This window comes from Leopardus geoffroyi, chromosome E1 (genome assembly GCF_018350155.1).
Source record: "Leopardus geoffroyi isolate Oge1 chromosome E1, O.geoffroyi_Oge1_pat1.0, whole genome shotgun sequence".
In the NCBI taxonomy this organism is placed as follows: domain Eukaryota; kingdom Metazoa; phylum Chordata; class Mammalia; order Carnivora; family Felidae; genus Leopardus; species Leopardus geoffroyi.
Window position 1 is genome coordinate 22,735,047 of NC_059330.1, and position 8,973 is coordinate 22,744,019.

The following is an 8,973-nucleotide window of genomic DNA, read 5'->3' on the forward strand; positions in this document are numbered from 1 at the left end:
AGAAATCAAAACCACAATGAGATACCACCTGACACCTGTCAGAATGGCTGATATTAACAACTCAGGCAACAACAGATGTTGGCGAGGATGTGGAGAAAGAGGATATCTTTTGCATTGTTGGTGGGAATGCAAGCTGGTGCAGCCACTCTGGAAAACAGTATGGAGGTGCCTCAAAAAACTAAAAATAGAACTACCCTATGACCCAGCAATTGCACTACTAAGCATTTATCCAAGGGATACAGGTGTGCTGTTTCGAAGGGACACATGCACCCCCATGTTTATAGCAGCACTATCAACAATAGCCAAAGTATGGAAAGAGCCCAACTGTCCATCGATGGATGAATGGATAAATAAAATGTGGTATATATATATATATATATATATATATATATATATATATATATACACACACACACACACACACACACACACAGTGGAGTATTACTCAGCAATCAAAAAGAATGAAATCTTGCCATTTGCAACTATGTGGATGGAACTGGAGGGTATTATGCTAAGTGAAATTAGTCAGTCAGAGAAAGACAAAAATCATATGACTTCACTCATATGAGGACTTTAAGAGATAAAACAGATGAACACAATGGAAGGGAAACAAAAATAATGTAAAAATGGGGGGGACAAAACAAAAGAGACTCATAAATATGGAGAACAAACTGAGGGTTGCTGGAGGGGTTGTGGGAGGGGGGATGGGCTCAATGGGTAAGGGGCATTAAGGAATCTACTGAAATCATTGCTTCACTATATACTAACTAATTTGGATGTAAATTTTAAAAAATAAAAAATAAAGTTAAAAAATAAAAAAAATAACAGAGAACTCCATCTTTTTTTTTTTAATTTAGAGAGAGAGCACAAGCAAGTTGGGGAGAGGGTCAGAGGGAGAGACAGAAAGAATACTGAGCAGGCTCCATGATCAGCATACAGCCCTACATGGGGAGATCCCACAGCCCTGAATTATGAACTGAACTGAAATCAAGAGCTGAACACTTAATCAACTGAGCGATCCAGGTGTTCCAAGAGAATCCCATCTTGAAGAAATGAATTGTTTTTACACTGATGTTCACCAAATACTATAGATCTCTGATGACAGAATCAGACCTGGCACATAGTAGCTATTGAATAGATTGCTGTTGAATGAATTAAGTGACTCAGAAAATGGTTGTTGAACATTCCCAACATTGTTGTCACTAAGTCAGTAATAATGTACTGAATCATTATGTACAGAGCCTCATACTGTTTCTCTTCCCCAGAGCCTCATGCAGTTTCTGTTCCCAAGAACCTTACAATCCATTCAACAAATATTTAGTGAGCACCTACTGTGTGCCAGTTCCTGTGGCAATGATGGGAGTACAGTATGGTATGATACAGATATGATACTTTGTTTCTGGAGCTTTTGATTCAGTAGGGAAGACACCCATAAAAGCAATTATGTAAATAATTATCCAACTAGAGTTGCTATAAGGGCTCTTAATGAAAAGCACTCTTAATGAAAAGTATTCCTGCTTAATGAAAAGCAGGAATCTGTGAGAACATAGGATTAGGGATAGTGGAGGTAGAAAGGAGCAGGTTGAGGGGATAAGATATATACACAGATACTAGTATAGCAAAAGAATGTGATCTATGCCACAAGAATGTCAAGCAGAGCACGAATGCGACTAGAGAAAGGCCAATCCTATGACCAGGGAAATGTGTTTAATATCCACAGGAACCATTCTTTCATGGTGAATCCCTGGGCATGCAGCAAAGTTATGCAGCAAAGACAGCAGTCTAGGCAAGGAAAGAGACATGTTTGCCAAACTTCCTCTAGATTCTCCCAGCATCACCTAGGGGCTTCTCAGAAATGCAGAATCTCAGAACTAACTCCAAACCTAATTAATCAGAATCTGCATTTTTAACAAAATTCCTCAGTGGTTCACAGATAGCAGGATAAATGAAGACATCCTGTCAGGGGACTGTGACACATTTTGCACCTCCATCAACAAAAGGAAATTCTACAGTTGAGCACCATACCACCAAGGTCATTTGTCTTTTTTTTTTTTTAATGTTTTTATTTATTTTTGAGACAGAGAGAGAGAGTATGAGCAGGGGAGGGGCAGAGAGAGACAGGGAGACACAGAATCCGAAGCAGGCTCCAGGCTCCGAGCTGTCAGCACACAGCCCGACGCGGGGCTCGAACCGCGGACTGTGAGATCATGACCTGAGCCGAAGTCGGACGCTTAACCGACTGAGCCACCCAGGCACCCCATTTCTCTTATCTTTAATGGGTATGGCACAACCAGGAAGTGCATTGGCTAGGTAGTCAGTTACCTTATTACTTTTTGCTTGTATGTGCCTCACTTTTAAAAATTTACGAGGGATGCTTGGGTGGCTCAGTTGGTTGAATGCCTGACTTCAGCTCCGGTCATGATCTCACAGTTGGTGAGTTCGAGCCCCGTGCCAGGCTCTGCACTGACAGCTCAAAGCCTGGAGCCTACTTCAGATTCTGTCTCTCCCCCCGCCCCCCCCCCCCCCACCACACACACACACTCTCTCTCTCTCTCCCCTCTTAAAAATCAATAAACATTAAAAATCTTTTTAATTTACCTTAAAATGAGTATACCTTATTTTTGGCATGGTTTTAAGTTCATGGCAGAATTGATCAGAAAATACAGAGAGTTCCCATATACCTCCTATCACTACACACACACACAACCTCTCCCGCTGTGGGTATCCCGCACCACATTGCACACTTGTTACACCCAATGAACCTACATGTACGTACATATCATGATCACCCAAAGTGCACAGTTTATATCGGCGTGCCCTCTTGGTGTTGTATAATTCATGGGTCTGGACAAATGTATAACGACCTGCATCCACCATTATAGTATCGTACAGAGTAGTTTTGTAGCAGGATTCTCACACAGAGAGTCATGACACCAAGGCTTTTTAATTTCCAGGAAGCAACTTTATTCGTGCTGGCACCGCTCAGTTGGGTTCGTAAGGGAACTGAGGCCCGGATGTGGCATAGTTTTTATACATTTTCTATTTTTTTTTTTTTGTCTCCCATATATGGTAACACACACAAACATGCAGTCTGTTTAAGTAGTCTCAGTTTACAAGGTCATGAGGGATGTTGTTATGCTGGCACGTAGCCAGGTTACCTTGAAGTTTTCTCTCCTTTGTTTTCCCTCTCTCCTTAGGGAGGGGACCCTACCACAGTTTCACTGACCTAAGAATCGTCTGAGGTCATTTCTTGATCTAACAGGTACAGCACATACAGGAAGTCATTCTTTAGGTAAAGTCAGTTTCTATCTCAGAAAGAATCTGAAAGCTCCTCTAGCTGTTGCAGAGCCTGACCCTGTTTTGTTTTGTTTCAAAACATCAGAGTAGGGGCACCTGGCTGGCTTAGTGGAAGGCATGGCTCTTTGATCTTGGGGTCAGGACTCAAACGCCATGTTGGGCATAAAGCTACTTAAAATAATAACACCAAATGTGTGTATACACACACACACACACACACACACACACACACACACACATACACACTTAAAAACCCTCAGAGTAAAAGCAAGTATGTGAGCTCAGAGGCAGAGAGAGGGCCAGGGAAGGGAGAGCCCATTTCAGACTCAATGTCTTGTGTCTCCTTATAAGCTTGGTCCTTTTTGCTCGTCCACTTCCTTCCACTGGTGTTTCCAACTCAATACTGCCTTAGAATTATCTTCTTCTCCCTGAGGCAGTTGGTAATTTAAGCCCCAGTCACCTCCAATCCAATCTTGGATCTAATCAATTTCACTTGCTTTGGCTTTTTAAAAATCAGTTTAAAAATGAATACTTCACTGTTGAGTGAATCTCTTCACACTTGACCTGGTGCAAGTGGAATCAGCTGATAAAGTATTTTCTATGAATTTTCATTACATTCTCTGCGAGGCGTGTCTGTACTATTTACAGTTGAAGAGGGAGAAACTCGGAGAAATCAGGTAATTTCCCCAAGGCTTCAGTGTCAGAAACAGTCTGAGTCCACAGACCATGGTTTTTCCACTGCACCAAGCTGTTTAGTGCTTGCAGATTGCATTTGAAAGAGCCCCTAGGTAGACTTGTAAATCATGTATTGACTGAAGACACTAATTGGCATAACGCCTTTCTTTCCCTTGCAGAGAGAGTGGTGTGGAAGACAAGTGATCAGACCCAAATGCTACCTAGCCATTCTAGGGCAAAACAACTGTGATGGTTAGTTACAAAGTAGATTTAAGAGAATACAGACAATACATAATTCAAGGCCTCAAACAGGAAACCAATATATATTGGGACGCCTGGATGGCTAGGTCTGTTAAGCCTCTGACTCTTGATTGTAGCTTAGGCCATGATCTCATGGTTTGCGAGATCAAGCCCCGTGTACTGTTTGGGATTCTCTCTCTGCCTTCCCTCTGCCCCTACACTGTTCATGCTCGCTCTCTCTCAAAATAAATAAACATTTTTTTAAAAAAGGAAACTAATATACATGGTTCATGTTGATTAACGACATTCTGAACCAATTTTCTACTAAAATCTCTACTGTAACAGACCATTAAAACTTACCTACAGGGTTGAGCACTGGGTGTTGTATGGAAACAATTTGACAATAAATTATATTTAATATAAAAAAAAACTTATTTACAAAGTTTTCATTGGAGCTGAATCTAATTCCAGCTCAACTGTTTTTAAAGTTTTAACATGAGGATGAGCTCATACAATGCCAAAAGTGATCAAGTTTATACTTTAATACTAAGCCCCCTGGAAGTCTGGTCATAACTCTCTGAGACAATAGTAACCGATGTTTTTTCCCCAGTAAAAAAAGTAATAAAATTGGTATAGTCCTGATGTGAAGCATCTCTGCACCTTCATGGAAACATACAAGCAAGAACTTGGAAGCAAGTTCTGCAGAATATGGCTACAAAATAATGTTTTTATTCAGAACTGGATGGTGTGGGTGTGTGTGTGTGTTTCAAAATTAACTGGGGTAGGGGCGCCTGGGTAGCTCAGTCGGTTAAGCATCCGACTCTTGATTTCCGTGGGGTCGTGATCCTGGGGTCATGGGATTGAGCCCCATGTTAGGCTCTGCGCTGAGCATGGAACCTGCCTGTAGTTCTCTCTTTCTCCGTCTGACTTTGCCCCTCCCCCGCTCACACACGTGCGTCTTTCTCTCAAAAAAATTAATTAAAGTAAATATAAAAAACACAAAATTAACTGGGGCATATTACTATCTCTTCTAAAAATGTGTTTTTGTAGTTTTGTGGAAGGTAGAAGGAATTGTAGAAATATTCACATGAACACAAAAGTAGAGATAATAATACAGTGAACACCCTTGCACCCATCACTCAGCTTCAACAATTACCCTTTTTTCCAATCATCTTATTTCCACTCAGTTTCATTTTCTAGATGACCTTAAAGCAAATCCTAGACAGCATATTATTTTACTTATAAACATTTCAGCATATATCTCTATCAGATAAGGACCTTTAAAAAGGTATGAGCACCATGCCATTATCACATTTAACAAAATTGCTAATAATTTCTTATTATAATCTAATACCCAGTCAGCCACGGTCAGAGTTCCCTGATCGTCACAGGTTTTTGTTTGGTTGGTTTTTTACATTTTGTTGTTGTTGAAGTCAGGATCCAAACAAGGTCCACACGATGCGTTTAGTTGACAGGTGACTTAAGTCTCTCATAATCAACACCATTAAGCCCCCTCTTTCCTCCCCTGTGATCTGTTAAAAAAAAAAAAAAATCCAGTTCACTTCTCCCATTGAACTTCTCACGTTAACAGTTCAGGTGATTGCCTCTTTGTGGTGCCATTGAATTTCTTCCCGTGTGCCTGTGTTTTGTCTCAGACCCGGAAGATTGACCCTTTAGGCTCGATTATGTGTGTGTGCTGGGAGGAAGAGGTGAATCGCTAGAATACCTCATAGGTGGTGCTGCATATCTGCCAATGTACATAATGTCTCATCATAACATTCAGATTGGTGAGCAGGTTGGGTCTCCCTGGGCCAAAATCAAGGTGTCAGGAGGACGGCAGTTCTCTCTGGAGGTCTAGGGGAGAATCCATTTTCCGGCTTTCCCAGCTCCTAGAGGCCTCCAGTGTTCCCTGGCTCTCAACCCCCTTCCGTCTTCAAAACCAGCAGTGGCTGGTCAGGTCTTTGTCACCTTGCACCACTCTGACATGGATTCTTCTGTCTCCTTCCACCTGTAAGGCCCCTTGTGATTACAGTGAGCCCTCCCAGATAATCCAGGAGATTCTCTTTATTTTAAGGTCAGTTGGTTAGCCACCTTAATTGTCTCTACAATCTTCATTCCCCCTGTCATGGAGCATAATCTCTAAGGTCCTGGGGATTAGGGTGCGGACATCTTTGGGAGGCTGTTATCCTGCCCACCATACTCATTCTCAGTGAGCTAAAGACCTGAGGGAGGGGACAGAGAGAATATTCTGAGCCACTTTCCTACACTTCCAAGAGCAAATGGAGCATTGGACTCATACTGACTGGGCACCTTTGGGGAAAGCATAATCACCCACTGGGACAGGAACATCAGGATGGTCTTGGAACTCAAGGTCAGTGCTGAGAACCCACAGAACTGAGATCCCCCCACACATACACAGTCTTCTCTGCTGTGTGTGATTTGTATAAACACTTGTAAAGGATGCCTCATCTCTCCTCCAAGTACACTTGTTTCAGTGAGGTTTCCACCCCACTTTGTCAAATGGCAAACACCATTCTTAAAAAGTCTTAAGCATGTTTATATAAAATGTATCTTTAAAAATTTGTTGTTTATTGCAAACAAGTAAAAAGGAAGAAGGTGGCAATGTATCTTTGCCCGAAGAGTGAATATTATAAGCAAGTTGCTTGGGTTTGAAAGAAAGACTGTGGAAACACTGATGAGGCTCTGTGCTAAAACTCATGGCTGCTATGACTGTCAGTCCCCCTAGTAAAAGTCTGACCAGCCACAGTGTCACTGAGCATGGACCCCAGCATCAATCTCCCTGGGTCTCTCATGGAGAACGCTGAATTGGGTTTATATGGACCAACCTCATGTGCTGGCAGACGTCACCAACACATGGCAGTGATACTCTGACTTTAATGCAGTGTTTCTCTTTCCATGAGAGACTGCCTGAACCTTCTAAGGTGATATGTCTCTTCAATCCCTTCTAAGATGCTATGTGCCTTCTCATTATGTTGCTCCCTGCTTAGCTCGTTGAAGGAAAAAAAATATATAAAGTTTCCTTAACCTAGTGTGTGTGTGTGTGTGTGTGTGTGTGTGACCAATAGTGGCTCTTGGCATTGCTTACTCGAGCAAACCCGAGTTTTACTTTTAATCTTCAGTAAATACTAAGAATAAATCACATTCTGCCCTCGCCCACCTCCTACCCAAAACAAACAAGCAAACATGCAAGCTTGCTAGAGGGGCAACATTTCATCAAAGCACGACTCCCTTTTCCCAGACCTTCCAGAAGCTTCCAGAGTGTAGGACGGGGAGGGGACAGTAGAAAGGAAGATGCCGTGCTGTGGCAATTATGACCCCAAAGTGGGCGGAAGCTGAGGTCTTTTGCAGGAAAAGTTGAGGAGACCTGGATAATGTGGAGACCGAAGGGGATGGATGGAAAGGTGGAAAGGAAGGATCCAGTTATACAGCAGTGAAATGAATGATCTAGATACGCGGATACATCTTTAACACGAAATGTTAAGGAGTTGGAAGCAAGTTCTGCAGAATATATACAATATGCTACTATCTGCACGTGCTCGCTGTGTGAAACAATTTCATGTATGAGTGACATATGCACAGGTAATAAAAGTACAGGGGCGCCTGGGTGGCGCAGTCGGTTAAGCGTCCGACTTCAGCCAGGTCACGATCTCGCGGTCCGTGAGTTCGAGCCCCGCGTTGGGCTCTGGGCTGATGACTCAGAGCCTGGAGCCTGTTTCCGATTCTGTGTCTCCCTCTCTCTCTGCCCCTCCCCCGTTCATGCTCTGTCTCTCTCTGTCCCAAAAATAAATAAACGTTGAAAAAAAAAAAAAAGTACAGAGAATTGTATGAGTGTAGTAACTTCATATCTAGAAAATTATCTTGGGTATCAGGTGAGTAGGGGACAGGTGGGACGAGGGAATGAGTGAGAGGTACACAAAATTATTGCTGATGTTTTATCATTTAGCTGGGTGGTGAATACATGAGTGTTCAATGTATTATTATTTTCGTACTTTCCATACACCTTAGATATTTGACAATACGTTTAAAAATCAAAAAGCAGAACCCCAGAGATGACTACAGGTGGTGTCCTCTAGACTGTTCTCTTCGCTTTGGTTTTCTGGTAACTGGTCAGCATCCTTGTCTCCCTGGCCTGCCCCAGGTTCTACAGAGTCTCCTGCCAGGAGTGACCACATCCTTTCTGAGCATGGATTTGTTTGTTTGTTTTCGGTTTATTTATTTAGTTTAATAATCTACAATTATAAATTATAAAGTCCCAATGTGGGACTCAATCCCATGACCCTAAGATCAAGAGTCTCACACTCCTCCCACTGAGCCAGCCAGGCGCCCCCGCTGCACGGATTTGAACGCGCTTGGGCAATGAGGCAGACTCATCAGAAACCTGTAGTCCTACATTGACATTTTTCCAGCCCATTAGCTCAAAGCTGCGGACTCTCCCCGTGCCCAAGGGTCTGGTTGGAGCTCATCCCTGCACCGGTCTTGAGAAGTGAGCGCCGACAGCGAACGCCCAAGGGGCCAGACTGCCACAGCCCAGACCCTGCGTGCCCCAGGCACCATAGTTGGCCTCAGTTTCCTTAGCCCTACATCCACTGAGACCTGGAGCTCCCGGGGAGAAGGTAAGAGGGTGTTTGCTGGAAGGGCTCCAGCGGTCCTTTGGGCTGGACTCGGGAGTTGGAAGTGAGGAGATGGGGAAACAAACATCTGTTTACCAGAAATTTAAGAGGCCCGAGGAAGCCAGAAGGA